Source organism: Typopeltis vanoorti, chromosome 25, assembly GCF_054136105.1.
Source record: "Typopeltis vanoorti isolate ZY-2024b chromosome 25, IOZ_Tvanoo_1.0, whole genome shotgun sequence".
NCBI lineage: Eukaryota > Metazoa > Arthropoda > Arachnida > Uropygi > Thelyphonidae > Typopeltis > Typopeltis vanoorti.
In genome coordinates, this window is record NC_143573.1 from 27510480 (window position 1) to 27524504 (window position 14025).

The 14025-nt window shown below is 33.9% G+C and overlaps 1 long non-coding RNA gene across 1 annotated transcript in view; it reads left to right on the forward strand.

Moving 5' to 3' along the window:
• Window positions 1-2250: 2250 nt before the first annotated feature.
• LOC150092620 (uncharacterized) overlaps window positions 2251-14025 on the forward strand; it is a 53164-nt gene continuing 41389 nt past the window's right edge. Inside the window, exon 1 of the long non-coding RNA XR_016550509.1 lies at window positions 2251-3329. This is a non-coding gene — a long non-coding RNA (uncharacterized LOC150092620). The remainder of the gene's footprint in view (window positions 3330-14025) is intronic.

A 14025-nucleotide genomic window follows, 5' to 3' on the forward strand; every position in this document is an offset into this window, starting at 1 on the left:
TAGATTATTAGAAGAGATAGCTGTAGGAAAAAAATATAGACAAGCTTCTTAGAAAACATTAACCAATAATATCATATAATGCTACCGGTTTAACTATTCACGGTGTATGAAAATTTCCTCCTATTATTGTTTAGTTGGAAAATCCAGATGGACGAAACACGCACACATTACAGAGTTCTCTCAAACGCATCTTTTGAAATATGCACCATGGATACAGACTACACTCAAATAAAAAATATTTAATACTGCATTTACAATACAACTCAGGTATAGCATCGTCTCATGAGACATAAAAATATCTCTATGTTCGACAAAAAATGATTATTATTACTTCGAATCTCCATAATAAGTTACCATCTTCATGGTAACTCTATTTATCCTATAAAACTCTCTTTATTCTCTCCCTCTTTCTGAGCCACTTCCTTCCCCATACGTAACATGTTGATATCCACTATTTATCCCGTCTCCTGTCCATGTCACTAATCCATCATCATATGATAATGCCGCGTCGAAAGTCACTGAGCTCTTCAGTACGGTCTATTTTACTGTTAACGTTTGTCTATGAAAATTGCGAGACCGTGTGCTTCCTGTTATACCTATGTGAACCATGGTTGTGATGTATCCATATCCACTACAACGAAGGGGTGTCTGGATATTTTTTTTTCATCAGATAGTGTATTACTGTGTAAGCTTCACCTCTATCCAATGCTATTGCTACCTTATTGTAAAATATTATGAATATTTGTTAAAGAGGGATCTTCATAATTTCATTACTGAAGTAAGATATCTCTGGTTTGCCGAGAGAAGTCTTCTAGAGACTTCAAACCAGGTTTATATTCTAACCAACGCCTCTTCTAGCCTTTAAATATCACCCCAGAAACACAGAATGATCGATTATTAGCTTTTGTTTTGGATACCTCGCTTTGTGCAGCTGTACTTTCCACCAGAAGTTGCAAGAAGTTGGTGCGTTTTTTCCCATAAGATGACAGGAGAAAGAGCAGTCTCCTAGGAGACTGCTCTTTCTCCTGCCTCTTAAATCAGAGGGCTAATTCAGAACGTTTTTACTCAAGAAGTTATAAAATGGTGACTTATAACATTGCAAAAAATACTTCTAATCCTTCCTTCGTTTAATCTTCAAGTAAATTGCTTGCGAATGATTTTACGGAAAGCGCCTATCTAACGTAATTTACTGCAGATAATGAATAGGACCTTGCAGCTGAATAGTGAAGGGAACGTAACCTTCCTATTCGATCAGAAAGAGCAGAGTTCGAATCCATCCAGGGCTTGCGAGGATCTTTTACGATGAACTTCTCAATTGAAGATAAGTTAGCTGGTCTCATACAAAAGTTGCAGGCTGTTTTCTCCCGGAAACTGGGAATTTTCAACATGAAAAACAGGCATATAATTAATGATATGCATGTTTTCAATTAACATGCTCTGGATTAAAATCTCATCTCGATCGGGAATGCTTGTGTTTATTCCATTTATTGGAGACCTGAAGTGGCTTGGCAAAAAAAAAAAAGTTCCATGTTTGGTGCAGGATTTTTTCTGACTATATAAAACCATATAAAAATGTAAACGAAATAAATATATATTTAAGAAAATGGAGAAAAAATATCCTTAGCACATCCACGGATGTACCATAGGTTTCGTGAATACGAGTCATATAAAAAGATAAAAAAAAATCGTAAGTTTATACCCAGGGCCGGCGGAAGCGGGCATGCAGAGCATGCGGGCTCCGCTACGAAGGGGGCGCCGGGGAACGGGGGAACGTATTCATAAGTTCATTTTTAAGAAACAAAATTTTTATCATAGAAACAAAAAATTCTTAGAATGATCATTATTAAAATAAACAAGGCCGGATACACCGAATAAAATTTTTTAAAAAATTCTATATTGCCGGCTGTTTACAATTTTGCAGGCTAAATGCTTGCCTCCAGAATGTAAAGTGAAACGGTGAACGGTTTTTATGCGCAGAAACGAATTTTCTACAAAACATTTGTTGCTACGTAACCAGTCATATGGCACTGTAAAAACTCGATTGTAGCTTAAATATTCCAAAGCACATTACATTCGATTGTTTACTTAGGTTAAGTGCCATGTGAATATTGTAAAAATAAACTTTGTTTGTCTCTGTATAGTTTCTTTTAGATGTTATTGTAAATAACACTCTGCAAGTTAACTGTATATAGTGCTTTAATAAGAATAGGTTAGAGTGTTAAAAACAAAGGCAATGTTTATATCGCCAAAGCTGCATGTAATAGATCTACATGGCGGCATTAGAAAGATTGTTATTAAAATTTGTTTGTATGAGAAAGGCTTTCAGGCTCTAAGTGTAAACATCTGCTAAGTCAGTCAGAAAGGTTCAAACAACTTTCCGATGGCCGGCAACTTACAATTAAAAGAAAGCGGAGAACAAAAAGTGTGCCGAACTTGAAACTTAAGATGAAAGAATCATACTGATTCTTTGGGGGTTTCTCTGCCTGGTTCCAGACGCTGTCAAAGAGGAGGCTGCTCTGTTCCAGACATTGCTAAAGCTGCCCGGTCCCAAACTTCATGCAAGTTCTCAGAGGAGGTATAATAAAAAGGGACTGAAGCAAACAGAGGGGGCTGCACGGATCCTGAGATTGCTGCAGAAGTAGAGGGGGGGCCCGGTTCCAGAGACGTCCACAGAGAGAGACAGGAGAGGCTGCCCGGTTCCAGACGCTGTCAAAGAGGAGGCTGCTCGGTTTCAGACATTGCTAAAGCTGTCCGGTCCATCCCAGACGTTGTCGAAGAGAGTCAGAGCTGCTCGGTTCCAGAGATCGTCAGAGAACATCCCAGATCCAGACGTTGGTTGAGAGAGGAGTTTTCCACTTCCAGAAAGGAGCTTCTCGGTTCGAGACGTCGCTAGAGAGAAACGACTTCTAGGCCACAGACAGGGCTTTCAAATTGCCGAAAGGAGAAGTCCCAAACGCCATAGAAGAGAAAAGTTTCCAGTCCAGAGGGGTCCTGATTGACAGTTGACAACAGTTTCATTTTTCTTGGAGGTGGCATTTTCAGTTTCTTAGAGGCGGCAATTCAAGCTACTTGAGACAGAAGTCATCCACGCATTTTCGGAGAGCCCAAGTAGAGGAGAAAAGGCGAGGCAAATTTCCCGAAGTACCTTCGCTCGTAAGTTTTTCTTTTCGCCGTGGGAGAATAACATTTTTCCGGAACTGTACGAGTCCCGTTATATTCCCAATTGATATAGCCGAAGCCAAAATTCCAGATGAAGATCTGAGATGAAAGAATTGCCATAGAACTTTTAGTGAAAGACTTTTTGACTGATTGTGAGATACAGAGCCTTTGTAAGTTCAAAACTTTTATATAATTCTTCTTATAGTTGTATTAGAAAGACTTTTAAGATATATGTTTGATGTTTAATAAGGTTAAGAAGTGTCCTTAAGAGAATCAATTGGCATGTTAGAAGTTGATATCAAATTTGTAAAGATAACTTAACAGAGAGATTTAGGTAACCTCATTGCGAGTAAGCTAAGAGTTTAATAAGTAAAATTTATAAACCGAGAGTCGATAACGTTTTGTGTTAAAGAAAGTATTTTAAAGTTGAAGAAAAAGGTTCTAAATTTTGCTAAAGAGTTTTTATAGAAGGATAGAGAAAGCAATCTCCCTAATGTTTAAATTCGTGTACATTTCATAGTAATGTAAATAAATCTTATTTGACTTTCTTGTAAACATAGCACGTAATAATATAAACAAGAGAGATTCTGAGAGAGAGAAAGCGCGCACTGCTACATTAGAATAACGGAGAATAAAATATAAAGTAAAGAAAAAAGACATCACAAGTAATTAATAGAAATTACAAGTATACAAAGTTAAAATAATAATAAAATTTTACAATGTCGGAGTAATGACAGGATAGCAACAGTAGATTTATAACAGTACGCTTCTCAATAGGCTATTGACAGTAGCGCAGTGCGGACTATTGTTTCGTCTCTGTGTCGTATTGAGTAATAATTTCTTGTGGGTAAAAAATAGAAATGGAATCAAAAATTTAAAAAAAAATTATCTGGTGCACAAAATTGTAAGCGTCATGCTGCGAAAGAAGCTGATATTAAGAAACAAACTGGGGCACTTAATAATTTGTTAAAATATTAAAATATTCTGATGCAGATTGTAACCAACTCGATACATCAGAAATCAGAGTTGACGAACCGTGCCCATCATCCAGTTTGAATGAAAGTACTATTACAACTGTTGAACAAGATAACAAGACGCAGGATTTAAGTGAAAAACAGTTAGGAGAAGATTTAGTTGTAGTTGACCACGAAACTGACACATTGGTATTCTATGTAAATTTAGAAGATCCAGGTGAATGGGGAAATATTGATGAAAAATTACGAGTTGTTTTAATTGAAATGGGGCCTGTTCAAAAGAAAAATATAATATATCCCAGAGATACATATGGTCGTAAATTTGGCGACACGTATTATAATAGAACAACGGAAAACGGGCGGCTCGTGCCAAGAACATGACTCATTTATTCCGAAACTTTAAATTCTGTTTTTTGCTTTTGTTGCAAACTTTTCACACCTACTGAATCAAGCAGTCTTGTAGAAGGTTATAATGATTGGAGAAATGTAAGTACAACTTTGCATAGACATGAGACTAGTTTAGCTCACATGAAAAATTCCTTAAAATGGAAGGAACTTGATAAAAATTTAAAAAACAAAACAACTATTGATTGCCAGACTCAAAGCATGTATGAAATGGAAAAGAAACATTGGACGAGTGTTTTAGAACGCTTGATTGAAATTATAAAATTCCTTGGTAGCCAAATTTAGCTTTTCGCAGATCATCTGATAAATTATATGAAAGGAATAACGGCAATTTTTTAAAATTAGTCTAACTGTTTGTGAAGTTTGATCCCGTTATGGAAAATCATGTTGAAAGGGCCCTACAAGGAACAATAGAGTACACTATTTGAGTAAAGAAAGTCAAAATGAAATATTGGAAACTTTAAGCAATGCAATCAGGGATACAATTTTATTATCAATTCGAAAATCTAAATATTATTCCATAATTTTAGACTGCACACCTTAGACAAGATAAATTTAGAGTGAATGTGATTTATACACTTCTAGACGTTGCAATGTGTTCGTTAATAGAACGTTTTAAAACTAAAAACATATTATGATAATTTAAATTTATTGTATAGATTACTACAAATTAATAACGAAGATTTACGAAAAAATTGTGACGATTTAGAGATTCTCTTGATGGACGGCGAAAATAAAGACGTAAATGCAATAGAACTATATGACGAGTTATGTGCTTTCCAGGATATTTTTCGAAAGGATAATTTAAATATTCAAAACCCTTTCGATATTCTTAATTTTATTGTGTCCAATAATTTAGCTTTCCCTAACTTTTCAATTGCCTTAAGAATACTATTAACCTTACCGGTTAGTGTAGCGAGCGGTGAACGTTCCTTTTCCAAGTTAAAATTGATTAAAACCTACTTAAGAACAAGTATGTCAGAAAAAAGGCTTGTTAGTTTGGCGTTAATAGCTATTGAAAATAATGGATGTGCGGAATTAGACGTTAAGACCATTATTTCTAATTTGGTGAATATGAACTCAAGAACCCTAAAATTTTAATTTAAAAATTTCAAGTATATTTATGTAATTTAATTTATTTTCTGTCATTCTGTAAAGATTTAATTTTTGAATACTTATATTAATATTAATAAAATGTTCTAATTATTATTTCTGAATTCTTTTCTTATTTTTTCATGTATCTTGAGTTTCTTTTATTTTCCTAAAAGATAGTTCCACTTATAAAAAATTATTAAAAGTTTTTTACAACTTACTAAGAATTTAGTAAAATGCAAGAATTTTTTAAACTTCAGTTCAAATAAATTTTAACTTTAAATTAAAATTCATTTTATTTTTGTTAGCGATTCGGGTCGGTGAGAAGGCTATAATCCCTGTATCATTATATTCAACGATTAAAGTAAAGTGGCTTTATGAAAATTTGCTTTAACTTTTGAGAATTTTTTGAATATTCGGGTTTTTAATGATTATCCTGCCTAGTCAACACCCCCGGTTCGTTACATTTAGCGACCCAACGTGTGGCTGTTCTGTCAAAATTTATTTAAGAAATTTCAAATAATTAAAATTTTTATTATCGTAAAAGAACAGCAGACACGCCTGGATCGTTACAGGGGAGCTTAGATAGACATTGCATGCGAGCGGCAAAGACCCTAGCGCCGGCTTTGTTTATACCGTTATCCTCCAGATGAACTTGAATTTCCTAGTGGTAGGCTGACGATAATAATAATTGACATCACAATGAACAGGTGACAAGGGTTGCCACTTGATGAAGTGAAAATTGAGTTACCGAAGCCTGTCATCTTAGGGGAAGTGAGATGTACGAAACCCATCCCATTCATTTCGTTATTGTTCTTAGAACAGCTTCATTAAAAGAATGATACATAGAACCGATTAGGATAATTCCAGGTAGCATGATTCTTGAAAAATGCGATAAAGAAAGATAGCAGGAATAGGAAATATGGAAGGTCAAACTTGTTTCACCTTGTTTTGTATTCCAGAATGATTTCAGATCTGTGGAAAGCTTCCTCTGAGAATAAGTTGAAGGTCTGTGGGATCCAAAAACTAGCTGATAGGCGTAAGAGATGAGATATGATAGAAGTTATAAAACTTATATAAGTTATTAAAGAGGTTCTATAGCATTGACACTGATGTTTCGGTATAGTGCAGGAGGGGAGAGAATGAAGGGTCACTCTTGGAAATTGTGTAAGAATGTGGTTAACAAAGGTGTTAGGAGTAGATTTTTTGCTTGGAGAGTGGTGAATGGGTGGAATGGGTTGCCAGAGGTGGTTGCGAGTGTTGACTGTGAATGAGTTTAAGGTGAGGTATGATAGGTACTGTGCGAATGATGGCTAATGTGTCAATATAGGGTCTTCGGCCATGAGTTTTTTTTTTTTTTTTTTTGACTCCACAGGACACCCGTCATAATAATATTTTTTTTATTACATATGATACATACATTACATGCATTTGATTACATATGATACATACTTTATTACATATTTTCTTTTAAAAAAAATTCCATCCTTTTTATTATTAGTAAAATTATGATTACATATTTACAACAGGTTTAATTTTTTTTTGTAACAATTAAATTCGTACAGATTTTTTTCTTTCTTTTCTTTTTTTTCCCTGCATAATATATTATTAATAATAATAATACATCATTTTTTCATTTAAAAATGAGTTATATATATAAACAATTTTTTTAATTTTAATTTAATTAATTTTTTTAGTATATTTAAGCGCTGTAACTACAGCACTTAAAAGTGCTGTAGTTACATGAATTTGGATTTTTTTCCGTTTTTTTTCTTTTTTTTTTTTTAATTGATCTTGAATGAGATGTAATTTCTCAGCTTTCAACCTCGAAGCTTATTTGTCAGCATATCTGAGGTGACACCAGTTAATTATTATTTATTGGTTTGTTTGCTGTGTTGAAAAGTAGACTGATGTCTAATAGATTTGATTTCTACTGCAGCCGTTGATTGAGAGATTCGCGCGCGCGCGCGCACTCGCATGCACGCACGCACGCACGCACGCACGCACGCACACACACGCACACACACACACGCACACACACACACACGCGCGCGCGCGCGCGCGCGCGATAACTTGGAATGTCTTGATGTGTCGCTGAACTGGAAGCCTGAACTAATATATTGTGCTTCATTAAGTTTATATGGTATTTAGGGTGCGTGTTTCTTGTTCATAGCTTTTTGTGTTTCAGGCTATTGTAGTTTGTAAGGTTTCTGTATTCAAAAGGTAATTTGTTTATCATGTCTGGGATGTAGAAGGTTCGTGTGGCCTTTCCGTAGTGATTATTGTATTTATATGTGATATAATTACTTGTCTGAGGTCTTGTTATACGGTATGCATTTCTGACTGTTCTGTAAAGTAAAACATCGAAATAATGTTTTAGCAGAGCTGCATGGTGACATAAGTGTTTTGCTGTCAGTATTTTGTGTTCTGACATTGCAGTGTATATATAGTCGATATTGTCTCTTTATTCCCAAAAGATCAGTTTTATCATTTTGTACTGTAACGACATTAATCTATTTAGTTTGCAGGGTGCGCAGAAAGCATACGTTGTTATAGCGTATCTTAGTATATTTTGGCATAGTGCTTTGTATATTAGTGTTTTTAGGCTTGTGGGAACTACGTCTTTTAATCTGTAGAGTTTGCCAGTTATTGTTCGGAGTTTGTTGTGTAGATGGTTTATGTGGCTATTCTAGTTCATATCTGCATCGAAGTAAATTCCAAGGTATCGTATTGTTTCAACCTGAGTGATTGTAGTGGTTTTACTGTTCTGTGTGTTTTTTATGTTGGAGAGTAGATGTTGGATGGTTATATATTTGTTATCAACTGGTCGAGTCAGTAGATTTCTGAATATCATTAATTTTGTCTTATCTGAGTTTAGGTGTATGGAGTTTTTAGTGAGCCAGTCTATGAGCAGATTTATGTCATGTTGTATATTTGTTTGGGCTATGCTTGCGTTATTGTGGATGGATATTATTGCTGTATCGTCTGCGTATTGGAAGATCTTACCTTTGAGAAGTAGCTGATAAATATCGTGCATATAAATGTTGAATAGAGATGGGGAGAGTACAGCTCCCTGTGACACTCCACACGTTACTGGTAGCTCTCTACTTCGGTTTGTCCCGTATACGTGTGATATGCTTTCTATTTTGAAGGTAGTTTGTAAACCACCTGTGCAGAGGCCCGTCTATTCCAACATGCCTCAGCTTTTCTAGTAAGGTTTGATCTATGAGTGTATCAAATGCTTTAGTTAGATCATTAAAGACTACCATGGCAATTTTGTTTTTGTCTAAGGCGGTATTAATTACGTCTGTATAAGTCTTCCAAGAGAAATATTGTTCCCTTATTTTTCTGAAAACCGTATTGTGTTTTGGGGATAATATGAAATTTATATGGGATAATAGTGACCTCTCCTCATAATGTAAAGCAGTACTACATCTTCTAGGAGCTGTGTGTTTTTACATTATGAGAAAATATCAAGAATAGTGAGGGAGCTTACTCCACCTTTGCATCGAGTTGCCTTGGTGTGGCACTACCAAGTGGTCACTTACGCTTGGATCCGTCGACAGTTCGTCGACATGAAACGTTTAGATCGTAGTTTTAGATCTTAGAGTTTCGCATACTGGCTGAAAAACAATAAGGGATTTTTATCCCCTTTACGTAGCTAATACTATTTGATCATCTGCAACTAGTAGTGTATCTATCTTCATTTGCAGGGTCATTTGTATACCAAATGGGTTATGCTGTTTCCAGATTGTTAATATTTCATTTATATATATATTGAAAAGCAGAGGTGAGAAGGTACATCCTTGTCGTACTCCTCTTGATATATCTTTCCATTTTGAGATGTGTTCTAATTTAACTGCTATTTTTTTTTCCTGTATATATTTATTGAATAGATTGTAAAAGTTGGTTTGGTATGTTTAAATTGGTTAATATTTTAAACAATTTTTGTCTACTAATTTTGTCAAAGGCTTTTTTTATAATCAATAAAGGCCACGTGTGTTTCTTTTTGAAATTCACTTCTCTTTTCTATTAATAATTTTAAAGTAAAAATTGGATCTATGCAGGATCGGCCTTTTCGGAAACCATTTTGTTCTTCTAGTAATTTGTTTTCTAAAATGCTGCTTAGTGTCTCTTTTAATATTCCTGCATATATTTTGTATCCTGTATTCAGCAGGCTAATTCCCCTATAATTAGTAACTTGTAAAATGCAAAAAAAATTTAAACTTTAGTTCAAATAAATTTTAACTTTAATTAAAATTCATTTTAATTTTGTTAGCCATTAGGGCCGGTGAGAAGGCTATAATCCCTGTATTATTATATTCAACGATTAAAGTGAAGTAAGTGGCTTTATCAAAATTTGCTTTAAATTTGAGAATTTTTTGAATATTCGGGTTTTTAACGATTATCCTGCCTAGTCAACACCCCCTTGTTCGTTACATTTAGCGAACCAACGTGTGGCTAGTCTCTCAAAATTTATTTAAGAAATTTTAAATAATTTAAATTTTTATTATCGTAAAAGAACCACACACACCCGGATAGTTACAGGGGCGCTTAGATAGAAATTCCATGCAGGCGGCAAATACCCTAGTGTCGGCACTGGTTGCTATGAATCTGTAATTGCTGATTAAATTTCTTTTTCCATGTTTGTATATGGGTGTGATTATGGCGGTCTTTAGCATACTTGGTATCTGTCCTGTTTTAAATATTTTATTTAGTAATTTTAGTAAGATAGGGCTTAAGCTAGTTGCATGTTGCTTGATATCCTTTGGTCTTATACCATCAATTCCTGGGCATTTGTTTGGTTTGATTTGATATATTACAGAGAGAAGTTCTGCTTCTTTTATGGTTGAGAACCATAATATCTGTTTTGATTGTGGTCAAAGTGGAGGATCACGTTTTGTGATTGGGGAATATTTCTGTGCAGTTCTTGGATGGAGTCTGCAAAGTATTGGTTAAAGTCATTTGCTAGTTGTTGGATAGGTTTTGCGTCTTTCATGAAGCTGTGTTGTATGGTTTCGGAAGCGGTGGTGTTGGGAACACAATCTAGCATCTCATTGATCAGATGCCAGGTGTATTTCATGTTGTTTTGTGCAGAGGTTATTTTGTCTCTGTAATAGCTTCTTTTTGCATTTCTGATTTGTGTTGTAAGGCGATTCCTTGTTATCTTATATTCAGTTTTTAAAGCTCTGTTATTTGGATATTGCTTTAATTCTTTCCATAAAGCGTCCTTTCTGTGTATTTCTAGTATTAAGTTTTGTGTTATCCAAGGATTTCGTGTTATTTTTGACGAATTCTGACTTTCTTTGTAGCTTTCTTATATATTTCCTCCAGTGTGAGTTTAATGTTGTTGTATAAGATATCTGATGGCATGTGTTCCCATTATGTTTTTCTTATTTTGTGGTTGACTATTTCTTCGTCTATTATTGTTTTGTGTTGCTTTTCATCTGTGGGGCATTGCGTAGATATTGTCTTAGTGTGCAAGTTTAGAGCCGTGAAGTAATGATCTGCTACTTTGCACTTTATGAAGTGTAACTGTTTGGTGGTGCTCGGATGTTTATGTGATCTAGGCAGGAAGCAGTGATAGTATTTCCGAATATTTCTTCTCTAGTACATGATGTTATTGTTGGTATTAGGTTATGCTGTACATGGATAGCGTGTCTAGGTATTGTACAGTATTGTTGTGGTTTTCGTTTGCAAGATTTATGTTTATATCCGATTATCATTAGGTATTCGGTTGAGCATATTTCTTGGCGTGAAAGCCAACAGTTGAGTTCGTGCAAGAATCTTATCATGTTTAAGTTTGGTGGCCTGTAAATAGCATTTAATATTATGGGATTCTGTCTATTGGTGGTATTAGTAATTTCGATGCAAAGGGTTTCAGCATGCTCAAACTGATAGGCAGTTTCTTTTACTATTAATTGATGTTCTATAAATATTAATATTCCACCCCCTCATTTTGTTTGGTGGCATGATCTATGTTGTTGGAAGCCTGGAATTTGGAAAGCAGTCGCTTTGTCGAGTAATAATAATAATAATAATAATAATAATAATTTTTTTTTAAACATTTTATTATGTCTCAGTATAAATTACATACAATAATAATATTTACAATATTTACAATAAGGTTTATACAGAATTTTTGAATTTAGAATATAATAATAATAATAATAATAATAATAATAATAATAATAATAATAATATTTTTTTTTTTTTTTTTTTTTTTATAAACGACTTATTTGTTTTTACAATGAAAATGATAAGGTTTACTATCACACAGAGTATCTGCACACACACAATGAAAAATATATTATCTTTTCTGTACAGTACGAAAATTCGATATACAAAATGCAGAGTACATTTTATAAATATGAATATACATTTTTTTAAACCAGCTAAATATGGATTGGCACCAATGTGCACACAATTCACGATACAACGCAGTAATGCAGCATACACACACAATTCAATAATAATAATAATAATTTTTTTTTTTTTTACATTTTATTATGTCTCAGTATAAGTTACATACAGTAATAATATTTACAGTATTTACAATAGGATTATACTGAATTTTTTTTTTTTTTATGTCTCAGATGAATTGCATACATAGTTGCTGTAGTAATTATATGTATATAATATTTATAACGCATTACAAGTGTGTATAACAGATACTTGCAAGTTAGTAATTTTCTTCCTCGAAGCTTAGCAGAGCTTATCTGAGGAAGATAATAGATGACAGAGGGTGGTGATTTCATGGTTGTGTTCCTATAGTGGTCACAAGCCTGGTGTTGATTTTACTGTTTGTTGGTAGATGCTTGAAAGACTTCGACTGCTATTACAGTTTAACTTTTTTTTTTTTGTGCAAATAGGGTTGGATTTAGACATGGTGTATTTGTTTCTTTGTGTTCTTGTAGTGGTAGTTTTTTGAGGGGGGGGGTGTCGTGGTTTGTGTGTGCATGTATGTGTGGTGGGGGAGAGAGGAACAGGAACTGCTCTAATTTTCATTCTCGCTATAATATTTATATAGTGCCTGTTTCAGCTCTCTGTATGTTCCTAGGTTTCTGTTGTCGAACTGCCGACAACAGAAACCTAGGAACTTGTTTATCATGTCAGGTACGTAGAAGTTTCGGGTGGCTTTGTCGTGGTGATTGTTGTACTTATATGTTATGTAGTTTGTTGACTGTGGTCTTGTTATTTGATATGTTGTTCTGGTTACTCTATATGTTGGGCTGTAGTAGTGTTTTAACATGACTGTGTAGTGGCGTAAGTGTTTCACCTTAAATATTTTGTGTTTTGTCCATGCTTCCTGCATAAGAGTGGGTTGTTCCCAGAATATCAGTTTTATCATTTTATCTTGCAACCATTGTAGCCTGTTAAGTCTGTAGTCTGCGCAGAATGCGTATGATGTGATTGCATATCTTAAAATGTTTTCACATAATGCTTTATAGATTAGTATTTTTATATGGGTTGGGGCAATGTCTTTTAATCTGTATAGTTTGCTTGCTATTATCCTAAGCTTGGTATGTAGGTAGTTTGTATGGCTATTCCAACTTTGATCTGCATCGAAGTGAAGTCCAAGGTAGCGTGTTGTTTTCACCTGTGTGATGGTTGTGATTTTAGGTTCTGCACTTTGTGTATGGGAGGATGAATGTTTGATAGTGAGATATTTAGTTTCTATGGACAGGGTTTGGGGGTTTTTGAATATCATTAGCTTTGTTTTTCCATGGTTTATATATATGCCGTTTTCGGTTAACCAGTTAGTGATTTGATTGATGTCGTGTTGCATATTTTTGTAAGCGATTTTTGCAGTGTATAATAATAATAATAATAATAATAATAATAATAATAATATATTTATTGATTGCTAAAATGTTTATACATACAATAAACATCTTGTGTGACATTGCATCTTATAATTCTACAGAGTTCAGCACTAAGTGTTGCAATTCCTACATTGGATTTCAATTAAAATTTTTAATAATACTTTTTTGCCTCTATATTATGTATTTACAATACATGTTCTTTTAATATTTACAACAAAGATTATACAGAATTTTTTGTATAATTTTTTATTTTATTTTTATTTATTTATTATTATTATTTTTTTTTTTAAAGTTTGAGAAAGAATGATTATACATACAAATTTCTGCATTTGCTTATAAGTATTACTTGTAGATGAGTGAGGCAAGTTAATCCCACCTACTTCGAAGCTTGGGTTAGCTTTTATGAAGAGAGTGGGATTTAGCCTTCACTATTTGTGTTGTTGCTACTGTTTATGTATGGGATGTAGGCATTTGATGCTAGTGATTTGCGATGTGTATATTAGTGTTAATGGTTTCTTAACTTTGTTGGCATATTTTCCAGAGTTCGTTTTTTAATGTTCTTTAGTTAT